Source organism: Equus asinus, chromosome 3 (assembly GCF_041296235.1).
Source record: "Equus asinus isolate D_3611 breed Donkey chromosome 3, EquAss-T2T_v2, whole genome shotgun sequence".
Classification (NCBI taxonomy): domain Eukaryota; kingdom Metazoa; phylum Chordata; class Mammalia; order Perissodactyla; family Equidae; genus Equus; species Equus asinus.
Genome location: NC_091792.1, coordinates 66635032 through 66657175, shown reverse-complemented (window position 1 = coordinate 66657175; position 22144 = coordinate 66635032). Strand labels below are relative to the sequence as shown.

At 43.6% G+C, this 22144-nt stretch overlaps 1 protein-coding gene across 5 annotated transcripts in view; it reads left to right on the top strand.

Annotated features, from left to right (window-relative positions):
* Nucleotides 1-22144, top strand: part of DOCK5 (dedicator of cytokinesis 5) — a 207442-nt gene that overhangs the window by 16023 nt on the left and 169275 nt on the right. Inside the window, exon 1 of one of the 5 annotated variants that reach the window (XM_070505185.1) lies at nt 8747-8801. The exons of the other annotated variants lie outside the window; for them this stretch is intronic. The gene's annotated coding sequence lies outside the window, so the exon portion shown is untranslated. Of the gene's footprint in view, nt 1-8746; nt 8802-22144 lie in introns of those variants that run through there. 5 annotated transcript variants of the gene reach the window in all.

Below are 22144 nucleotides of genomic sequence, written 5' to 3'. Positions count from 1 at the left end.
GATGAGCGGGGCCTTTAGGTTATTGGTAATGTTTGTTCTGTTTCTTGATCTGGGTACCGGTTAGGTGGATGCATCCAGTTGATGAAAATTTAGTGAACTGTACATGTATAGATGTGTACTTTATATAAGTATGTTAAACTTAAATAAAAATTTTGAAAAAGAATGAGGCAGCTCTATATACATTGATATGGTCTGTTTCCAAGATAGATTTAAGTAAAAGGGCAAGATGCAAAAAGTGTATATAGTAGTAATCTCATTCATTAAACAAATATTTATATGGTACCCACTATGCGTCAGGCACCCTGCTAGGCACTAACTACAACAGACAAAGAGAAGTGTCTGTTTGTGTGTACTTGTGAATGCTAGCTGGTTTTTGAAAGTGTACATAAGAAATCCATTCATTGTTTCCTGGAAGGGAATGGTGGACTAGGTGTCAGATGTAGAGTTTTTATTAAATATTTTTGGCCCTTTTAGAGTTTGTGCTCGTGAATGGATTACCAATTTAAACAAATAAATAAATTGAATTTAATAATCCTATTACTATTAGAGGCAGCAGCTATTGTGACTTGTGCTTTAGAGATCCAGCAACTGAAACAGACCATTTTGGTGGTTTGCCCCAAATCGCACAGGATGTCTTGGCTGGTTTGGCAAGTAGGTCTTCCACCCTGCTCTCAGCCTGTGCTGACTCTTGCATATTCTAGCAAAAATCTAACTATACGATGTTCCTGTATTCTGCAGGACCATCTGTAATTTAATATACTTTGCTTTCTGCCATTCAGTTAATTACTTATGACACACTCTGTCTCTTGGTTCATAATCAAAAACCAAATCCAAGATTTTGCTTCAGTTAAGGGCAAAATGGAATTTTCAGGTTTATGTTAGTCTCATCTCTTTATAATCCTGAAATTTAACACTCGTAGAATCACATGTTATTCATTTTAATTTGTTGGTCACTTTTAGGATCTAAATGGTTATTTTATGGTGGATAAAGCATTAGTCTCAGACTTGGACTTCTCCATCTGTTCAAAGGCAATAGAGTATGATGTCATTGTCATTTTGATAAGGTAGTGGACAGTTCGGTGCCGTACACAAGACTGGGTCTTTTTTTTTTTTTTTTTAAAAGACTGGCACCTGAGCTAACAACTGTTGTCAATCTTTTTTTTTTTCCCTGCTTTACCTCCCCATAGCCACCCGGAACATAGTTGTGTATCTTAGTTGCAGGTCCTTCTAGCTGTGGCATATGGGACACAGCCTCAACATGGCCTGACAAGCAGTGCCATGTCTGCTCCCAGGACTCGATCCGGCGAAACCCTGGGCCAGTGCAGCCGAGCACGTGAACTTAACCACTTGGGCACGGGGCTGGCCCCAAGACTTGGTCTTGAATTACATAAAATTAAACATTTCAGTAAAGAAACAGAACATTTATATATAATTATTTCTATAGTCTGACGGCATCACTAATATGATATGCCTTTAAAAAAAATAAATCATGTTCTGCAAATCATGTACTGAAGAAGGTTGAAACGCAGGTGTTGATTTGCTCGGTGCCACGTGGTAAGCTAACATGGGAACCATGTGCCTACAGACTGTAGTTCATGCCTGTGGCCAAGCCGTGCTTAAAATCGGAATTGTCAAGAGCCACTTGCTGCAGAGCGGAGTTGTGGAGAGCAGCTTCTTGTGGCTCAGAATTTTGAGCTTACTAACTTTTATTACTCTTTGCATTTGTGAAATCATATAAGGCTCTAAGCCAAGAGAGAAGGTAGGAGTAAGATTAGCACACTTCCTGGTACAGTAGGCAGTACACAGTCATTATCTGAAAGTTTGCTAGGCGGGAGCCTGCCTGACAGTCCACCGGCCTGGCAATCAGGCACCCTTGTTTGCAGAGCGGAGTTGATTAAGTTGTTAATGTTGGTTAGCTCTGAATCTATGCTCAAAGGTCCAGACTAGATTCTAGTATATTTCCAATGTCAAAGCCCTTAAGGTCTGAAACGGCCCCGTCTTACAGGAATCTCCGTGGAACATGGTTGAATTCCTTCAGGTTTCTGGGTGATGGGACTTTTTGTTTTCTGTTCCTGTGCTTTTGGGGTAGCTCTCACTCACTGGCTCAGAATGGCCTGGGATCCTAAGAGGTATAAATAAATAATAAATTCACACATAACTGACTGATTAACATAGATGTTTTGAGTCAGGACAACTGGAATTTGAATCCCCACTCAGCGTGGCTAACTTAGCGCTCAGAGGAGGTGCACATTCTCTGAGCACCTGCTCTGTTCCAGTGGCTCATGGGGTGGTTGTGAGGATTATATAGGTAAGGAATGGATGGAAAATACGTAGACAGCATTAAGGCTTTATAAAGGCTGGTTTCCTTACCTTTGGCCTGATTGCGTGCTGAGAGATACATCGTCTCCAGTCTCATGAACTCAGAGACGTTTCTGACCAGTAGCCCTAGGCCAGCCATTTCTGGTTCTACCACACAGATTATCATAGAATCTGAAAATAGGAATCCACTGAGGACAGAATCCTGAATGATTATCTTGTGGCGCTATAGCCTTACTGAAAGAAGACTAATGCCTACTTGTGTTGCGGAGTTGTCTGCATATAGAATAATCTGGAATCATTTTTCAGAAGAACCTCACATGCCTCAGGAGAGGCTGGTACAGTTGATCTTTGGAAATGTGAGGATTGCCACTCAAGCTTGTTTTCAAATTGCTTGGTAGCCTCAGGGAAGTCTCTTCGTAAACTCACAAATGGAGTCTGTAGAAGAATTCTTTTCATGTTTGAGCTCTGATCCAAGCCAACAGCCTTGGAAATTTTGAATCTGTCTTTTATATTTTCCTTCCTGAATTAGATATGAGTCTGCTTGCTCAGTTCAGATTTTGAGAACACGATTCATTTCAGAAGCAAATGGCACACTCCATGAAGCAGACCTTAATCCCATCCCCTTTCTCCTTTGGTGGCATTTTGATTCTGATGTAATACAGTGACAGGAGGACAGATTTTAGAGCAGGAAAACAGAGAGCCCCTTGCCTGTGGCCCAAAGGACTAAATTTCAAGGATCGGATCATAGTGTGCCAGGGAGGACACGTGGATACGTGGATTTTTGCTTTCATTTGTTTTCTTTTTTCCCTTCTTTACTTTTGGTTTGATTTCTTTTAGATCCCGGGGGGCAAAATTCCATGCTGAGGAGGCTTTAGCTTAACAGTTACAAAACCTTACGGGAAGTAGAGCCCCACTGTGGTCCTAGCCCCCTAAAACGGCTCCCATCAAGAAATGACAGATGGAGGAAATATAAATGATATCTTAAATGAAACATGTGTTCCACCATAATAGGTCTTTATCTTCAAATTATGTCTTTATCAGCAGCCTTGAGTGGCAGGGTTTTATACTTTTAGAAGATTAGAGGGCTTTTTTTTCTTGCTGAAATAGTCACTCTGTCGTGTTCTTTTGTCTGCTTTAGTTCTGAGAATTTTTTTACTAGTTTTTAACACCGTGTGTTTGGATTAAGCTTCAGGAATTATCCCCGTCATAAAGGTCACTTGTGTTTTATGTTCTGGGGCATTTACGATTGGAGGGATGATGGGTGGAATGAAACCAACAGAGAAGTCTTGACTCCAGGATTAGGAAGCCGGGCTTGTATTTCCATCTCTATTACAGACACAATCAAGTGACTTGACTCTCTTTAGCTCAGTTTTTCCATCTGTAAAACAGAGATAATATTTTCTACTACCATCCAGATTCTCAGTGTGAAGAATTTTCAAGTTTTGAAAATTTCTACGAATTAATTCAGCAGTACCACTAAAACCAAGTCCATTGACCAAAGAATTTCAAGATCTAAAGTTGACATGCCATTGAACTTTCTGCCTCAAGACTGACTCAGGAGGTTTTCTCTAGAAAAAGCTTTGGGGCCAAGAAGTCCATTTCTTCATGGCTTTTTTCTTCACATGCCGATTGTAACCTGATAGTTTTCCTTCCAACTTCTTGGCGGCTTTTATGTGTTCTTCAGGCTGGTTAAGTGATCCATAACATGGAGAACTAATTTTCTGTGCTTGACGGTGAACTTGTGATCTTGTTCATCTGGTTTCTGGTTCTGAGATTTTTCCCTAACGCTCCAAGTTGTCTTTCCCAAAGCCTTAAAGGAAGATTGGTTTTACTAGGGGATTGAGTGTGGTTTGAAGTAGGAGTCTGCTGTTGCCAGATCAAAGGTTAATCCCTGGCTTTTACCTTCTCTCACAGGCGTTTGGATCTAGTGAAAGTCATTCACACGCACACCCCGGTTACCTGCCTTTAGCGCCTTGCAGACTTGAATCCTGTTGTTGCTGATTCGGTGTCAGGTGCTCAAAGCTGTTGGCGAACTCGTGAGATAGCGGGTCTGGAATTGTAGGTGCACGAAGGTGAGGGAGAGATGTGTTATTGGCAGACTCGTGGAAATAAATCTTCTGTATTCATTCACCGTGTGCTGAGGAGCAGGTATATGCTCAGCGCTTGGGAGGATCCAGAGGAGAGGATCCACTTCATGGGAAGTTTATGATGAATTAAAGGGCCCCAAGGTAGGAAGCCAGAAATAACTATAGCGGAAGGCTGGGCGGGAAAGGGCGCACAGGAAGTGCACTTTGGGTTCCAGGAGTTTAGAGAAGCAGAGGTTGTTCTGACTGAATTGGGGAGGCTGCAGGGAAGAAGTTGAACTCTACTGAGCTGGGCATTCAGGTTGGGAAGGTTGGGATACTGCTCAGCACGTGCACTGGCTATAAGGCAGGTATTGGTGTCAAGCGAAGAAGGAGGAAGCTCCATTCTGGCTGGAGCAAAGGCTGGGTTGGGGAACCTTGTCTACCTTGACTTTTTTTTTCTTCCTCTTTAACTGTTAACGCTGCAGTGGTGTGATGGTAAAGTAGCTCCCCGGCTAAAAATGCCCTAGTTTGTAGCATTTGCCAGTGTCTCTGGTATTCCCACTGGGGACAATATCAAACCTGTGGATTAACAAATAGCTCACAAAATTCTTGAAAATTTAATATTGCCTCTTATATGTCAGTCCAAGCCTGCTCCAGCACACTGTTAAACAGCCTGGCTTAGTGCCCGTAGGACAGATAGTCACTGTATCTGTCTGGCCACAGCCTCCGCAGAAGACCTAGGAAAGGCCTAGGGAGCCATGTTTTACACCATGTCTGACACCTGTGGCCACCACTGATCAGTGTATGGGTGGCTACACTACCCCAGGGAGGCCATCCTGTAATCTGGACAATGACATATGTCTTGTCACAAAAAAATAAGCAGAGACAATCAGATTCCCTGTCTTGGGAGTGTGAATGAAAGAACCTCAAAATATGTTTTGCCACAGAGGCAAAAGCTAAAGGGATGCCATTTGAGAGAGTGGAGTCCCTGGCAAACTGAAGTCACATGGCAGCCGAAGTTACGAATGAAAAAACCATTTGGAACTGAAGAGGCTGATTGCTAGAGAGAAGGGAGCAGTTGTGGAGAGAAACCAGACAGCCCAAGAGCTGTCCTTGTTCCCAGCAGCTCTCCAATTCCAGGTCCAAACGTCCCTTTCCTGAGGTAACTTGAGTGGGTCTCTGTTCCTTGCAAAGTAATGGCCTCACTGAAAAAGTTGATGTGGCACCTCAGAGTACCTTGCAGAGCCTTCCATGAATACAGCGAGACTCTGAAAAGTAGAAGACAAGTCATGTGCTTCTGATTGAGGCTAAAATAGGCCCCTGTCAAGTGTAAACTGGTGCAGCCATGATGGAAAACAGTATGGAGATTCCTCGGAAAATTAAAAATAGAACTACCATAAGATCCAGCTATTCTACTTCTGGGTATTTATCCAAAGAACACGAAAACACTAAGGCGTAAAGGTACATGTACCCCTATGTTCATTGCAGCATTATTCACAATAGCCAAGACTTGGAAACAACCTAAGTGCCCATGAACAGAAGAATGGATAAAGAAGATGTAGTATATATACACAATGGAATACTTCTCAGCCACAAAAAAGGATGAAGTCTTGCCATTTGCAATAACATGGATGGACCTTGAGGGTATTAATGCTAAGCGAAATAAGTCAGACAGAGAAAGTCAAATACCGTACGATTTCACTCATATATGGAAGATAGACAGACATGGATATAGAGAACAGATTGGTGATTACCAGAGGGAAAGAAGGGGTGGGAGTGGCAGTAAAAGGGATAAAGGGCACATGTGTATGGTGACAGATGGCAACTACATTTTTGGTGGTGAACACGATGTAGTTTATATAGAAATCAAAATATAATGATATGTACCTGAAATTCATGTAATGTTATAAACCAGTGTTACCTCAAAAAAAAATTAAAAATGCCCCGTCCATTATTTATTTGCATGCCCTCTCTCTCTGCACTTCTCCCAAATGGCTTGTGAATGTTATTTTTTTCATTCTAGCAGGGCTGGTTTGGGATCCACGATGTTGAAAGAATAGCCAGTAGGCCATGTGGCGGGGTGATACTTCCTTGGCACTTACATTATAGAAAATCATGGGAAAACTGGAGCCATAGCAGCAGGGAAGAGAAGGAGTTCTTTATTTGCTGAGAGCATCTGCTGAGTGAGGGTCTGTGAAGATGCCCTGTATTGCGTTCGTATGAAATGCCATTTGAAAAAGGCTTAGGGCAGATTTCAGCCTTCCTCCCTGTCTGATGTTCTCACACACGCAAACTCGTGAATAACTAAGTTGTTAGGAAGGGGGTGGGCATGCCTCAGCTGTTTTTGCCCAAGGCTTAGTCATACACACGGTCAAGTAGCTGCACTGAGTGCCCACTGGTCCAGGATGGCAATCTGGCCTCGTGAGGGGAGGATCCCCTCCTTCTAAGGGAACATTGAAGGCGGGGGGTGGGGGGGGGGGGCGTCAGGTAGAGACTGCTTAGGAATCAGCAAATGTGGCTTCTGCCCAGAACTCTGTCACTAACCAGCTGTATGACTTTACGTAAGTTCTTTCTTTGGAGGCCTCAGTTTCCTTACCACAATGAAGGATTGTGCAGAGATGACTTTTAACTTTTTGTTTGAGAAATAAAATTCCTTTGAGACTCTGATGAGAGCTATGGAGTCTTTCCGCAGCAAATTGTGCATATGCATGCAGAGGAAATTTCTCATCAATTTGAGGAAGTTTATAAATCTGCAGGGACTCATGGATCCCAGATTAAGAAGAACTCCTGCATTAGATGATGGCTGAGCTTTTTTCTATCTGTAAAATTCAGTTTCTAGCACTTTGGATCCTGGAAGGAACCCGGAAAGTCTGCTGGGCCCTCCTTTCCGTCACAATGAGACAGGGCTTCTCTGAAACACGTCAAACAAGGCCTGAAGAGTAGGAGAGGCTTGTCTGCTTTCCTGAGAGAATCCATAGCCTCTGGAAGTGTGCATTCTAAGGGGGAAGAAACAGCCCGTATACAGTAGGTATACTGTAATGTCAGTGTTGGGCTATGAGAATGTTGATAAAGGACTGTCATACTATAGAGTGATGGAGTGGGTGCTGTAGCTCAGGTAGGGCGGTCAGAGCTCTCTCAGGTCAGTCTCTGAGGAGATGACTTTTCGGAAGAGACCTGAATAAGAGGAGGAACAAGCTATGAAAATCTAGGGTAAGGAGGTTTCAGACAGATGGCTTGGCACAACTGAGGAGCAGTCCAAGGGCCCATGTGGCTGGAGCTGAATGAGGGAAGGGGGCAGGGAGGGAGTGGTAGGAGACAGGCTGAGGGGTTGGCAGAGTTAGGGTGGGGGTAGTTCTGTGTCCACTTGAAAAACAGTTGTATCTATTTTGAATGGCATCCCATAATAATGGCCAGTCATTAAGCCACGTATTCATTTGATAAGTCTTATTCGTTACCCACAATGTGCCAGGCAGGGAGCTGGTTGAATAAGACAGTGGTCCTCAAACCTGCTGTGTGTCAAAAGCATCTGGACGGCTTTCTGAAAATAAAGGTTCCCAGAGCGTCAGCCAAGACCGGAAGCTCCAGGGGGTGAGGCTCAGGCCTCTGTTGTGTTGTGTTTCAACAACTTCCCAGGTGATTCTGATACGCAGTTGCTGGACCTGCCGTGGGAGTATCATTGGAATAACATAGCAGCACTTCAGGGAGCTTACAGTGGAGCAGAGGGGCTGGGACGATGCCTGAATTGTTACATGTACGTGGGAGAATATGACATGTTTCATAAGAGAAGCACAAAACATGCTAATGAGGATTTCAGAAGAGGAAGCGAATACTTTCCACTGGAGAGGTCAGGGAGGCCCAAGGCACAGCTCAGCCAGTTTCCTCCCATGAAACTGGGATGCTCTCAGAACCTACCACAGAGAGTTGTGAAGACAAAGTGCTCACAGTAAGCGCTCAATAAATGTGACCAGCATTTGAGTTGGGTCTTAAAGAGTGGTTAGAATTTCTGAACTATAAAGCGCTATCTTCATAGTTTATCATCTAAGAAAGATTTCTTGTAAAGTTTTGATGTAAAGAACCATTCAAATAGAAATAGCCAGCTGTTACCAAAAAAAAAACCCAAAAAACTGGCAGTTAGCTTGTTGAATAGCCTTAGTTAACAAGTGGATTAAGATTTTCCAAATCTAAATCCATCTGTATAACTTTGTACAGGAAACATTTTGTTCCTGACATTGACTGGTACTTAATCTGATACTTTTGAACCTTCCTCATTGTGTTTATTTCTTGTTTCATTTATTGGACCAGCTTTTAAGCACCAGCTATGGGCCAAGCACTGTGCTCGGGGTCGTGGGCAAGCAGTCTGCACCAGGCCTGGAGGAGTTTACATTCTAGGGGAAAGAAGTACACACAGAAGTCACAGTAAGTTGAGACTTCATTACGTAGGTACCACCTAGGAAGGGGACTGGATATACATCTGCTTATAACATCTGGATCCCATTTCAGTTGGGAAGTATTTTAAAAGGAAATAATCCAGATGTGTCTTGTGACTGTGACCAGTTCATTCAAAGTAGTTAGAGTGTCTGAATCATTTTGCTTAGGTCGATCTTGCAAGGGAGAGGGTTGAAACCCGCCTTGTGCTGGACTGTAGGAAAACCTAGGAAGAGGAAGGCTCTGGAAGGCCAGTGTGATTTCCTGCAATACCATCTAGATGAGGCCAACAGAATCCTCTACCCTCTTCAGGCAATGCATGTAAATGCTCAGAAAGTAGATTAAGGCATCAGGGCTTGGCTCTGTTTAATTGACCCCTGAATTTTGACTGTCGAAACTGAATAAGGATTAATCTGCTGTTAGAGAATATTCCCTGGCGGTTCAAAGGATAATTTCTTGATTCCAAGAAAAAGGCAGGGTTGATTCTTAGCATGAGCTTTGTGGCATGCTCACAGTGCTTGTGGGTGGGCGAGTTTGTTTGAAAGGGCCCCCTGACTCCGCTGTTGGAGTGGCGGGTGTGTGGGTTGGAATGAAAGATGGAAAGTTGAACCCCAGGCTCAGTGGGAGTCTAATCAAGAGAGGTTTCCTGTGGATTGGGCCCAGACCCAAGAGGCGGGGGAGGCCTGTGTTTGGGGCCTGAAGTGAACCGACATTGTGGGACGGGAAGGCGGGCTGTTGCAGCGCTTCCCTGGGCTTACCTCTCCTGGGCAAGCTCTGCTCACCTGGACCCGGTTGTCTGTTTCACACAGCAGTCAGCTGCCTGAATGGAGCAAAACAGAGCTGATCATCTCTGCTTTCTCCCCATCTGGCTGGGAAAACTGTGTGGCTTTTCTTTGTGTGGGGCGTGTGGGAAGATGGAGCCCTGGGAGGCAGAGCTCCTCTGTGCCTTCCTCTGGGTTTTCCTCATGCTACATCAGGGCTTAATTAGAACCGTTTTCTGAGTAGCCTTCAGGAGGAATCAAGTCTGTGAATACGTTGCCAGACTCCAGGAGAAGTAATCACGCAAATTAAAAGCATATCCACAACTGCAGGCATTCTAATCCTGACGCCGTCGACGCAGTCGTTCGTGAAGACGACTGCACCGGGGCTGGCAGCTGTCCCGCTTGTCCTGCAGCCGAGGCGGCGAGGCCCCCGTGGGACGGGCAGGGAGGGCGGCGGTGATGCTCGGGCGAGCAGACCTGTCCCCAGGGTCGCTTTGCGGTGGCCTGGCCCTGCTCATCGAGAACCGGGCTTTCCTTCATCCTCTCCTTCCTCTCTCACTCGCGCTTGGCCCGCAGCGCTCTGCTCTGCCCCGCCCCCAGGGCTTGGTGTCCAGGGGCTGTCGGAGGATGAGCCCGGACACGACGTCTGGCCCGGGGCGGGGAAGTGGTCTGGGGTGAAGTAATCGGCGCAGGCGGCTTCTAAGCCCCTCTGGCAAAGGGGAGAATGGCCTTTTCACACCTGAGCTTAGGTGACGTCAGAGCCGAGAGTTCCTGGTTTCAATGTCATGTTTGTCTCCTCGCCTCCCTCTGTGTGACATTAGCCATCGTCTCTGCAGTTTTGCACCGTGATCCCCACCTTAGAGTGTCTGAGGGGAGCCTGCACTCCGGGCTGTCGTCGCTGCGTCTCTGCCTGTCGCGGCTGTGCCCTTGGTGGCGGCTCCTGGCCCCCTGCCCTGGGCCACCCCGCGCGCCATGGGAGCTGGCCTGTCACGCGGGGACCTCGGCGCTCCCTCTCCTTCCGCAGGCCCTGCTCTGCGGAAACGTGAGGGGACGGAGGTGAAGGGACCTTTGGGTTGTGACATATGGGAGACGCCCCGTCTGTCACAGGCCACCCAGCTGAGGTCATGACACGGCACAGGGGACCAGAAGGGGCTGCCTCCGAGTAGTGTTCGCCCCCCAACTTTGTCTTTATCCCCCACTGGCCAACCCCCAGCTTCCTCTTAGTGCCCAGAGCGACAGGTTTCCCGCGCCCCTGCCCCACGTCTTCTCCCAAAGGAAGGGCCTGGAACCGGCTGGGACGTTGAGCCAGAGATCCTGGCCTGTTTCCGAGAGGGAGCTCTCCTCTCCCGCTGGGATGTGGTTCCCCAGGCCAGGGAGTGCCCTGACAGTGGTTCAGCTCGATTCTTTGTGTCCGTTTGAAAAGTGTGGGGGAATTGAGTGACCAGTTTGATTTCAGCTTTAAAACATGGATAAGCTAGAGTGACATGGCAGTCAACGTATCCTGTGGGAACAGAGCAGCTTTGAACAAAACAGGGTGGGGCTGCGGGTGGCAGTGGGGTGGTTTCTTTTCTCCTGTGTCCTGGATCCATAGACGTGGAGGAGGGAGAGGCACAGAACTTTCACTTCCTCGAGTTCGGGAATTGCTCCTTCTAGGCCGCCGCGCCCCCGCATCTGGTCCAGTATCCAGTGCAGAGCCGGGTCTCCCTGGCGCTGGATGCAGTGTGTTATGGCGGTAACTCGTTCTCAGAGAGCATCGGTGCCTCTCCAGGAGGGCAGCGATGGGGAAAGAGGAATTGTTCTTCCCAAGCAAACAGGAGAGCAGTTTGCAACCTACTTAGTCTTTGGACTTTGTGTCATTTCTATTTCTGGCCACAACATTTCTGACAACAGTGTATATATATCATTGGAAGACGTTTTTTTAAATCATAAAAAGGCCATTTATTAAAGCAATGTTGTCCTAATGTTAAAGAATTTATGATAATAGAAAGTGACAGCTATTAACTTTGATAGCACTTACCCCAATTTGGATAGAGTAAAAGTTTCTTGTAATTTATTGTTATTAAAAATAATAAATCTCAGATTTTTCTTAATCTTTTTTTTGAGAAAGATTAGCCCTGAGCTAACATCTGCTGCCAGTCCTCCTCTTTTTGCTGAGGAAGACTGGCCCTGAGCTAACATCTGTGCTCATCTTCCTCTACTTTATATGTGGGACGCCTACCACGGCATGGCTTTTGCCAAGCGGTGCCATGTCCACACCTGGATCAGAACCAGCGAACCCCGGGCAGCTAAAGTGGAACATGCGCACTTAACCACCGTGCCACCCGGCAGGCCCCTTCTTAATCTCTTCAAACCCTGGAAACACTGTACACACACACAATCTCGTATAATAATTGGGAGGGAATGTCAAACAATTACTTGTTTAAACAAGTAAATACATTGCTGATCTGTGGACACCTTAGTAATGGTCGTCTTAAAAAGGAGCAGGTGAAGTTAGCTGTTTGAGTCACCATCAGTTTACTAAACTTGCTACTCGTGGGACTGGTCCTGATCAGTACCATTAGCTCGTTCGAGAGTTTTGAAGGCTGCTGCTTCTATGCCAGCTGATATCAGCATCGAATATGCCGGACATCAGGCATATACTCTAGTTCTACTGCCTTTAATTCCAGTTACCCAGAACACAGAAATCGAGTTTGAGCTCCTGGCTGGGATATGTTGGTGGAGGACAATGGCTCAAGGTTGCTACGAGGGAATATTAGTGCCCAGGCCAGCACTTGCAAGAAGGGGGCCACGTCTATAATTTCAGAGAGCGAAAAGATAATTTTAGACAGTGCAACACATGGCATTAGTTAACACTGAATCATATAGTGAGGAAACAATTCATTTTAAATCCTCTGTTAGTACGTCTGGTTTCACGGAGTAGACAGGTCTCAGTGTAGAGTGCTAGTGACACATCTCTAACAGTGCAGTATCAATCTTGGAGGCCACTGTAGATGCCAAGACTGTATTTCTGATACTTGCACTACTTCTCTTTCTGCCAGATTCTTTTTCTTTCTTTTTTTCTTTTTGAGGAAGATTAGCCCTGAGCTAACTACTGCCAATCCTCCTCTTTTTGCTGAGGAAGACTGGCCCTGAGCTAACATCCATGCCTATCTTCCTCTGCTTTACACGTGGGACACCTACCACAGCATGGTGTTTGCCAAGCGGTGCCGTGTCCACACCTGGGATCCGAACCGGCGAACCCCAGGCCACCGAGAAGCAGAACGTGGGAACCTAACAGCTGCGCCACCAGACCGGCCCCATCTTTTTCTTGCTTTCTCTTCTCTTTTCTTTTCTGTGCTGTAGTCTTCATGTTGGAAAAATGGGAAACTCTGAACTGACTTTTTTTTTAAGGCCTCCAAATGCCTTTGGATGTAGAATTTTCCCTGAGCAGTTCAGATTCTCCCAGAAAAGACTCCAATTTCATACTAGGCAGAACAAGCCTGGCTTCGAGCGCTCTTGGAGGGCAGTGAGAGAGGAGGGTGGGGTCATTAGCATAGCTTGATATGTAACCCTCTTTGTCCTGTTTCACTCCAGCACCTCTCCCTTGCCTGCTATCCCTGAGTTTGGAACATCTCTCATTCAGTTTTTACAGAGGATAAACTTCCTGTCTCCTGTGTGGGTGGAGAAGGGATTGTTATCTGGAAGTGTAGCAGGTAGGGATGTCATTCATTTATCCAGCATCTCCAATTTCCCTGTTCTGACAGCCTGCTTCTCCAGTCTGTCCATAATCGGGACCAATCTATCAATATCACTTTATTTACACAGATTATTTTTCAAAACTTCTGCTGTGTTATGTATTTAGCTTTTTACTGTTTTTCTAATTACAACGAAACTGTATGTTTAAATTCTCTTGTTTCTTTCTCTCTTTCCAAAAGAATATTTCCAATCATTAGAATTACTGGATCAAAGAATAAGAATATATAAAATAGGTGAAGCTTTTCAAAAGCTTTAGCTATCTTTTGCCAAACCTTAAATTCCAGTTTCACAACTAATCATCATCATCATATCCATCACCATCATCGTCATGATATCTATCACCATCATCATATCTGTCACCATCATCATATCCATCACCATATCTGTCACCATCACAGCCCATCCCCATCACATCTACCACCATTACTATCATCATCACTATCATGTCCACCACCATCACCATGATGATCATATCCATCGGCGCACTATCATCATCATCATTATCATGTTCATCACCATCATCATCATCTCTAGATGAGCACTTGCAGGGACTATTTTAAGCACTTTACAGTCTCATCTCATTTAATCCTCACAGCAATCCTGTGCAAAAGGCACAGTTATTAGCCAGTTTGGCAGAGGAGAAAATGGAGGCTTAGGGAAGTTTAATAGTGTGTTCAAAGTCCTTGAACTAGTAGGTGGTGGAGCTGGGATTCATATCTAGACCCACCTGAGTGCATAGTCAATGCTAATACTAGCTGCTCACCATCCCCAGGGCTGCCCTATGTTCCTGCTTACCAGGGCTCATTTGGGAGTGAAGAAATGTGCTCGGAGTCTTACCCTCTCTCCTTCCCTCATCCCTCTAAGTTAGCGAGGAGTGTTGGCCTTTGCTGGGGGTCTCTGGTGTTCCTGGGGACACCAGATTTTCTCTCAAGGAAAAATTATGAGTTGGTGTCCTCACTTCCTTCGTGCTGCTCCATCCTGCATTGTGTGTGGGAAGAGTCTCTCCAAGGCTCTGGCATGCAGGTGGTGCTTTGGTTTGTTTTCTAGGGTGGATGCAGGTTTTCCTTTCTTCCAATATTATTTCAAAGGGAATCTGAGAGGCAAAGCATACCCCTGAGGGTCTCTGCCTTATCACTTGTGAATCGTTCCCAAGCCCCATCTTTAAAATAAATTTAAATATAACTCAGTTGGTTGTACCGTGTTCACTTGTGGATGGATGGATATGATAACTCTTAGGAGACAGGTCGCCTGAATCTCCCCGACTCAGTCCTTTATTTTCTCAAATATAAATAATAGAAAAATATGCCCCATCTCTAGCTATTGCAGAGAAGTTCCATGAGAGTAAGTAAGGGGATCTCTGTAAATTCATTTTTTCCCCCTCTGATCAGATAGGATGAAGACTAGGAATCATAATTATTGCTACATTACCACACTTAGGTAGGACACATTAGAAATGGTTCCTTTCTATCTAATCTCTCTTTGTTCCACCTGTTCCTACCTTTTAGCAGAGGCTTCTGGTAAACCCTGAGATGCTCCTGCTTATTTTTAGCAAGCACATAGCCCAGTGAGCTAAAGAAGACTTTGATAAAGCCTGTGGGCCAACAGTTATTTCCTCTACTATGAGAAGACTTCCTGTCTGCAGGAAGGGTGAAGTGTTTGAGGAAATCTCCCAAAACGGGTGTTCCGCGCTTGGTGCCACTGACAACTGCCTGCCCAGCAGACGACACACTGTGTGTAACCCCGTTCACTGATTCCCTCTGAGCCCGTTGGAATACTGCTCACACAGACTCCTGCTTGGGGGTCTTTGCTCTGGTCAGCTGAGTGTTTCCATTGAAAGCCCTGGAATGGAGTAGCTCATTCATATAACCTTGCTAGGGCTCAGCCGTTCACTCATGGGCCAAGATTTAGAATATGCATTCTGAGTCTTAGTCCTTTAAACAAAGTACATGTGCTAGAATGTTTTATGATTGAAAAAAAATGAATAAGTGAAGGACTTTTAATATATTCAACAATGAAACATAAAAGATGAAATATGAATGAGTGATAAGAATGGATTGCTATTATTGTCACGAGAAGTAATGTCTTAGTCTGCTCGGGCTGCTATAACAAAATACCGTAGACTGGTGGCTTAAACAGCAGGCATTTCTTTGTCCAGTTCTGGAGGCTGGGAAGTCTGAGATCAGGGTGCCAGCATGGTTGGGGGCTGGGGAGGGCCCTCTTTGGGGTTGCAGATGGGCTCCTTCTTGCTGTGTCCTCTCATGGCTGAGAGAGAGCTCTGGGTTCTCCCTCTTCTTATAAGGACACTACTCCCATCATGGGGCCCCGTCCTCATGACCTCATCTAGCCCTCATCACCTCCCAGAGTCCCCCCTGCAAACGCCATCACACTGAGGATTAGCGCTTCAACATAGGAATTTCGGGAGGGACACAAACTTTCCTTCCATGACAAGTAACTTCTTTTTAAAAAAATGTTATAAGTGTACATTTACGTATTAAGATGGATTTAGACCCTTTTTGGTAGGTCATTATTTAGATTTGTCAAAATCTTTCTGAGGGTTAAATTTCTGTTAACTAGGGAGACCCTGTTCCTTGAAGCATGGAGGTTCATAGCCTGTCACAACTGAGACTCAGCATAGGAGAAGGTTTGCCTGACCATCCTGTCTGGATTTCAGCCCACCCTCCTTCCCCAGCATCTCTTTGTGCAGCACTTAGCACCTTCCGACTTTTTCTCTTTTGTCTACTGCTGCGTCTCCAGCAACTAGAACAAGACCGGCTTGCATTCGCTTAATGTTTGTTGAATGAATGCATGAGGCATTTTTACTTTTAACATTTTTAATGCTTCCTACATGTATATAAAATACTTGAATTCTTAATATTTTTATAATAACCGATATATTAACAATTGTCTCTTTTTCACCCTATGGTAAATATTATGGATATCTTTATATCCATAAGAAAAAGAATAAAGAATTGTGTTACTCTGAATCTCATTCCCTTGCAGTTGGAAAAGGTATTAATGAACTAATAAATCTGTCTTCAACTAGGAGAGAAACTTGAAAATAGTTCGAATGAGGCAGGATGAGCAAGAGCTTCTGGGGTCGGCATGAGGCTTCTCTCTGCAGTGGGAGATGCAGCTTCATGTTTTTTCCCTAAAATTCATTAGATACAAAAGCAGTTAGAAAGGCAATCTGTGTGTTTTATAACAAATCAAATAATACAGAGATCTATAAAGAAAACGTTACTGGCTTTACCCCCACCCTGCCCCACCCAGGCCTCCTTCTCAGGCAACTGATGTTAAGAAGGTAGTCTGTCCCCCAGCTTAACAACAAAAAACTCCAAATAACCCAGTTAAAAAATAGGCAAAGGACTTGAATAGACATTTCTCCAAAGAAGATATGCAAATGGACCATAAGCACATGAAAAGATGCTCAGTATCACTAATCGTTAGAGAAATGGAAAGCAAAACCAAAATGACATGTTACTTCACACCCGTTAAGGTGACTACTATCAAAAAAACAGAAAATAACAGGGTTGGCAAGGATGTGGAGAAATTGGAAGCCCTGTACCCTGTTGGTGGGGATGTGAAATGGTCCAGCCCCTATGGAAAACAGTATGGCGGTTCCTCAAAAATTAAAAAGAGAATTACCATATGATCAGCAATTCCACTTCTGGGAATATACCCAAAGGAATTGAAAGCAGGGTCTCAAGGAGATATTTGTACACCCATGTTCGAAGTAGCGGCATTCACAATAGCCAAGAAGTGAAAGGAACCCAGGTGGCCATTGATGGATGAATGGATAAACAACATGTGGTATCTACATACAATGAATTACTGTCCAGCCTTAAAAAAGAAGGAAATTCTGACACATGCTACAACATGGATGACAGTAAGGACATTATGCTAAGTGAAATAAGCCAGTCACAAAAAGACAAATACAGTGTGATTCCCTTTACATGAGATACCTAGAGTAGACAAATTCGTAGAAACAGAAAGTAGAATGGTGGTTACCAGGGCTGGGGGGAGGGAGAATGGAGAGTTATTGTTTAATGGGTACAGAGTTTCAGTTTTGCAAGATGAAAGAATTCAGGAGATTGGTTGCACAGCAAGGTGAATATACTGAACATTACTGAACTGGTAGACTTAAAATGATTAAAATGGGAAGTTTTATGTTATGTCTATTTTACTGCAATTAAGATTTTTTTAAAGAGTAAAATATAAAAAGAAGGTAGTCTGTACCATCCGCGCCTGTCTCAGTCCTCATACAAGCCAAATGTGTGTATAGGCTACTTTTTGCTTCCTGTTTGGTTTAAAAAAAGAGGGGGGGGGTTCATATTACATATATTACTCACAACTTCCTTTCCTTTTTTCTTCCTTTTTAATCTATTTAACAACATATTATGGACCTCTTTCCAGGTCAGTGAATATGGATCTGACTCAGGTGTCTTTTGAAGATGACTGCAGCCGTGTGTCGCTTAATGAAGGAGATACTTTCTGAGAAATCTGCCCTTAGGCGATTTTGTCATTGTGTGAACATCATAGAGTGTAGTTACACAAACCTAGATGGTTTAGCCTACCACACACCTAGGCCATGTAGTACGCATCTTGTGGGATGACCGTTGTGTATGCGGTTCAGCATTGACCAAAACATTGTTATGCGGCACATAACTAATTACCCATAGGATGTGTGTACTAAGATTTATTTAATGTTTCCTTTTTTCTGAACCTGCAGGTTATTTCCAGTTTGGTTGCAACTATAAACAATGATGCAATAAACACCTTTATTTGTATTTGCTTATGTACCGATGCTTTTATTTCTGCTGAATTCCAAAAGTAATTGCGAAGTCAAGAGTATTGTCAGATTGTTTTCCAAAAACTTTATAGCACTTCACCTTCACACCCGTGCTTTATGAGATGTCAGCTTGCTGACCTCCCTGCTAGTGCTAGATGTTGCAATCTGCTGGTGGATAATGGTTTGCTAATGATACAGTCGTGTGCTGCATCATGACGTTTCGGTCAACAACGGACCGCGTATGTGACAGTGGTCCCATTAAATTATAATGGAGCTGAAAAATTCCTGTTGCCTAGTAGTGTCGTAGCTGTCGTAAAGTCATAGCGCACTGCATTCCTCACGTGTGTGGTGATGCTGGTGTGAACAAACCTACTGCGCTGCCACTTGTATAAAAGTATAGCACATACAATTATGTACAGTATGTCATACTTGATAATAAGCGACTATGTTACTGGCTTATGTATTTACTATATTATACTTTTCATCATTATTTTAGAGTGTACTCTTTCTACTTATTAAAAAAAAATTTACTGTAAAACAGTGTGGGTGTTACAGTGGCAGCAGCCTCATACATCTCGTGTTTACTATGTGTCTTGATTGCATCGTTCTCTCTTGTGCTTGATTTAGTCTCATGTTGTTTTGTTCTTCATGGCCTCTAAGTGTACAAAATCCACTGCTGATGTTGCTGGTAAGAGTCCATGTCTACTGATTGACCTGGAAAGGAAATTTAAAGTGATTAAGGACTAGGAAGGTGGAAAATCAGTGATGGTTATTGCTCACCAGTCAGGCATGTTCCATTCCACCATAGCTACCATCTTGAAGAACAAGAGCAAAGTGACAGAAGCTTTTAAAGGATCTGCTTCATTGAAGGCAGCAAGACTAACAACAATTTGAGAAGAGCGTCTATCAGACATGGAGAAACTTGTAATGACCTGGACTGAAGACCAGGCACAGAAGTGTCTTCCTCTCAGCAGCATGATGATCACAGCAAAAGCAAAAAGTTTGTTTGCAATGTTGAAAGAAAACGCTGGGCCTGACCATAATGTTGAATTTACTGCCAGCTCTGGGTGGTTTAAATGATTCAAGAATCGGGTTAATCATTACATAATGTGAAAGTGAGTGGTGAGTGTGTGAGTGCTGATGTGAAGACAACTGAAGAGTTTTTGGAAACTCTAGATAAGCTGATTGTGGAGGAAATTTACTTGCCAGAGCAAATATTCAGTATGAATGAAACTTTCTTATTCTGGAAATGAATGCCTGAAACGACTTTTCATCTGTAAGGAGGCCAAGTCAATGCCAGGTTTCAAGGCTTTTAAGGACGGGATAATAGTCTTGCTTGGGGGCAATGTTGGCGGCTACAAATGGAAACCCTTTGTGGTCTGGCACAGGGAAAACCCCAAGGGCTTCATACATATCAATAAGCACACACTGCCGGAGTACTATAGGAGCAATACGAAGTTGTGGATGACCCAGCTCCTCTCCCAAGATGCCCTACTGAATTGCTCTATCAGCAAAATGAAGATGTACTGTTTGGAGAATAAAGTATCTCTCAAGATTTTGTTTATTGTTGATAATGCTCTCAGATATCCTCTTTTTATTGGTGATCTTCATCCCGACATCAGAGTGGTGTTTCTCCCTTCAAACACTACCTCTTTGATCCAGCCAATGGATCAAGGAGTTCTAGCAGCTTTTAAGGCCTACTGCCTGAGGAAGACCTTTGCTCTGCTATTGCTGCAACTGATGAAGACAGTGATGCAGTTCTGGAAGGATTACAACATCTATGACTGCATCAAGAACCTTGCTTGGGCTGAGGGTGATGCCACCAAGGAGTATATGAAAGGCATCTGGAAGAAGACACTCAAGAGGTTCATTCATGACTTCAGAGGATTTGCCAAGGGTGAGGAGGTTGCAAAAATCAACAAGGCTGTGGTGAAGATAGTAAGCAACTTTACCCTGGGTGTGGATGAGGACGACACTGAGGAGCTCCTAGAGGTGGCTCCTGAGGAGCTGACCAATGAGGAGTTGTTGGAACTGGAGCAGGAACACGTAGCTGAAGAAGAGGCACGAGAAAAGGAAAACTACAGATAAAGAAAAAGAAGAACCTTCAATAAAATGCACACTGGAGCATTTAGCAGAAGCTTTTGTAGACCTCAACAATCTCCTTAAAAAGTTTGAAAACATGGACCCCAACATTGAAAGGTTTTCGTTAACAAAGAAGAAGGTTCATGGTGCATTATCTGCTTACAAGCAAATCTATGATGAGTAAAAGAAACAAACCAAGCAGGCCACCATGAACATATTTCTGAAAAGAGTGACGCCTCCTCAAGAAGAGTCTCAGGCAGATCCTTCAGGAGTATTCCAGAAGATGCATTGTTATCCTAGGAGATGACAGCTCCACGCGTGTTATTGCCCCTGAAGACCTGCCAGTGGGACAAGATGTGGAGGTGCAAGACAGTGATATTGATGATCTTGACTCTGTATAGGGCAGGCTAATGTGAGTGTTTGTGTCTTAGTTTTTTAACAAACAAGCTTAAAAAGTAAAAAGAAAAAAATTTTTAATAGAAAAAAGCTATAGAATGAGGATATAAAGAAAGAAAATATTTTTGTACAGCTGTACAATGTTTTAAGCTATGTTATTACAGAAGAGTCAGAAAAGTTGAAAAATTTTCAGTTTATAAAGTAAAGTTACAGCAAGCTAAGGTTAATTTATTATTGAACAAAGAAAAATATTTTTTTTATAAATTTAGTGTAGCCTGAGTGTACAGCATTGATAAAGTCTGCAGGAGTGTCCAGTAATGTCCTAGGCCTGCATAGCCACTCACCACCCACTCACTGACTCACCCAGAGCAGCTTCCAGGTCTGCAAGCTCCATTCCTGCTAAGCGCCCTAAACAAGTGTACCATTTTTATCTTTTATACCATGTTTTTACTGTATGTTTTCTATGTTTAGATATACAAATGCTCACCGTTGTGTTTCAGCTGCCTACAATATTCAGTCTGGCCACATGCCATACAGGTTTGTAGCCTAGGAGCAATCAGCTCTACTCCGTAGCTTAGGTGTGCAGTAGGCTTTACCATCAAGGTTTGTGTAAGTGCACTCTATGATGTTCGCACAACGACAACATTGCCTACTGATGCATTTCTCAGAAAATATCCCTGTGGGTAAGTGATGCGTGACTGTATTTTTCAAACTTGTAGTTGTGAAGTTGAGTATCTTTTAAAAATATGCTAGCTCTTTATGTGTTTATTTTTTATTGATTTTTTTTTTTAAAGATTGGCGCCTGAGCTAATATCTGTTGCCAGTCTTCTTTTTTGTTTTTTCTTCTTCTCCCTGAAGCCCCCCAGTACTTAGTTGTATATTCTAGTTGCAGGTCCTTCTGGTTATGCTATGTGGGACGCCACCTCAGCGTGGCCTGATGAGTGGTGCTAGGTCCACACCCAGGATCCAAGTGGCGAAACCCTGGGCTGCTGAAGTGGAGCATGTGAACTTAACCACTTGACCCTGGGACCGGCCCAAAAATATGCTAGCTCTTTACATTTGTTTGATTGTGGGGGGGGTAAGATAGGGAGTCTAATTTTGTTTTCTTTCAGATGAATAGCCAATTATGGCAGCACTGTTTATTAAATCATTCTTTCCCAGTAAATTAAAATGCCATTATCATATGTATTTGGGTATTTTTCTGGATTGGTTGATACAATTTATTTTCTATTTTTGAATATATAGAAACTTTATAGGAAGTTTTAATGTGTGGAAGGAACATTCCTTACCATTTTCCCTTTTCAGAATTTTCTTATCACTTCTCAGATATCTCCGAATCCTTGTGAACGTTCAAACCATTTTGTTCAGTTATTTAAAAAAAAATCCAATTGCAATTCTGATCATTTTTGCATTTATTACTTGGAATCTGGTATATGTATTTGTATACTTCCGATTGTTTTTTATGATTAAGGAAACTATAAGCCCATCACTTTCAACCAAACAATAGAGTACTAGATATGCCTTCTCTGATCTCTTGAACATGTTCACAATTTATTGTAGAAGCTTGCAGA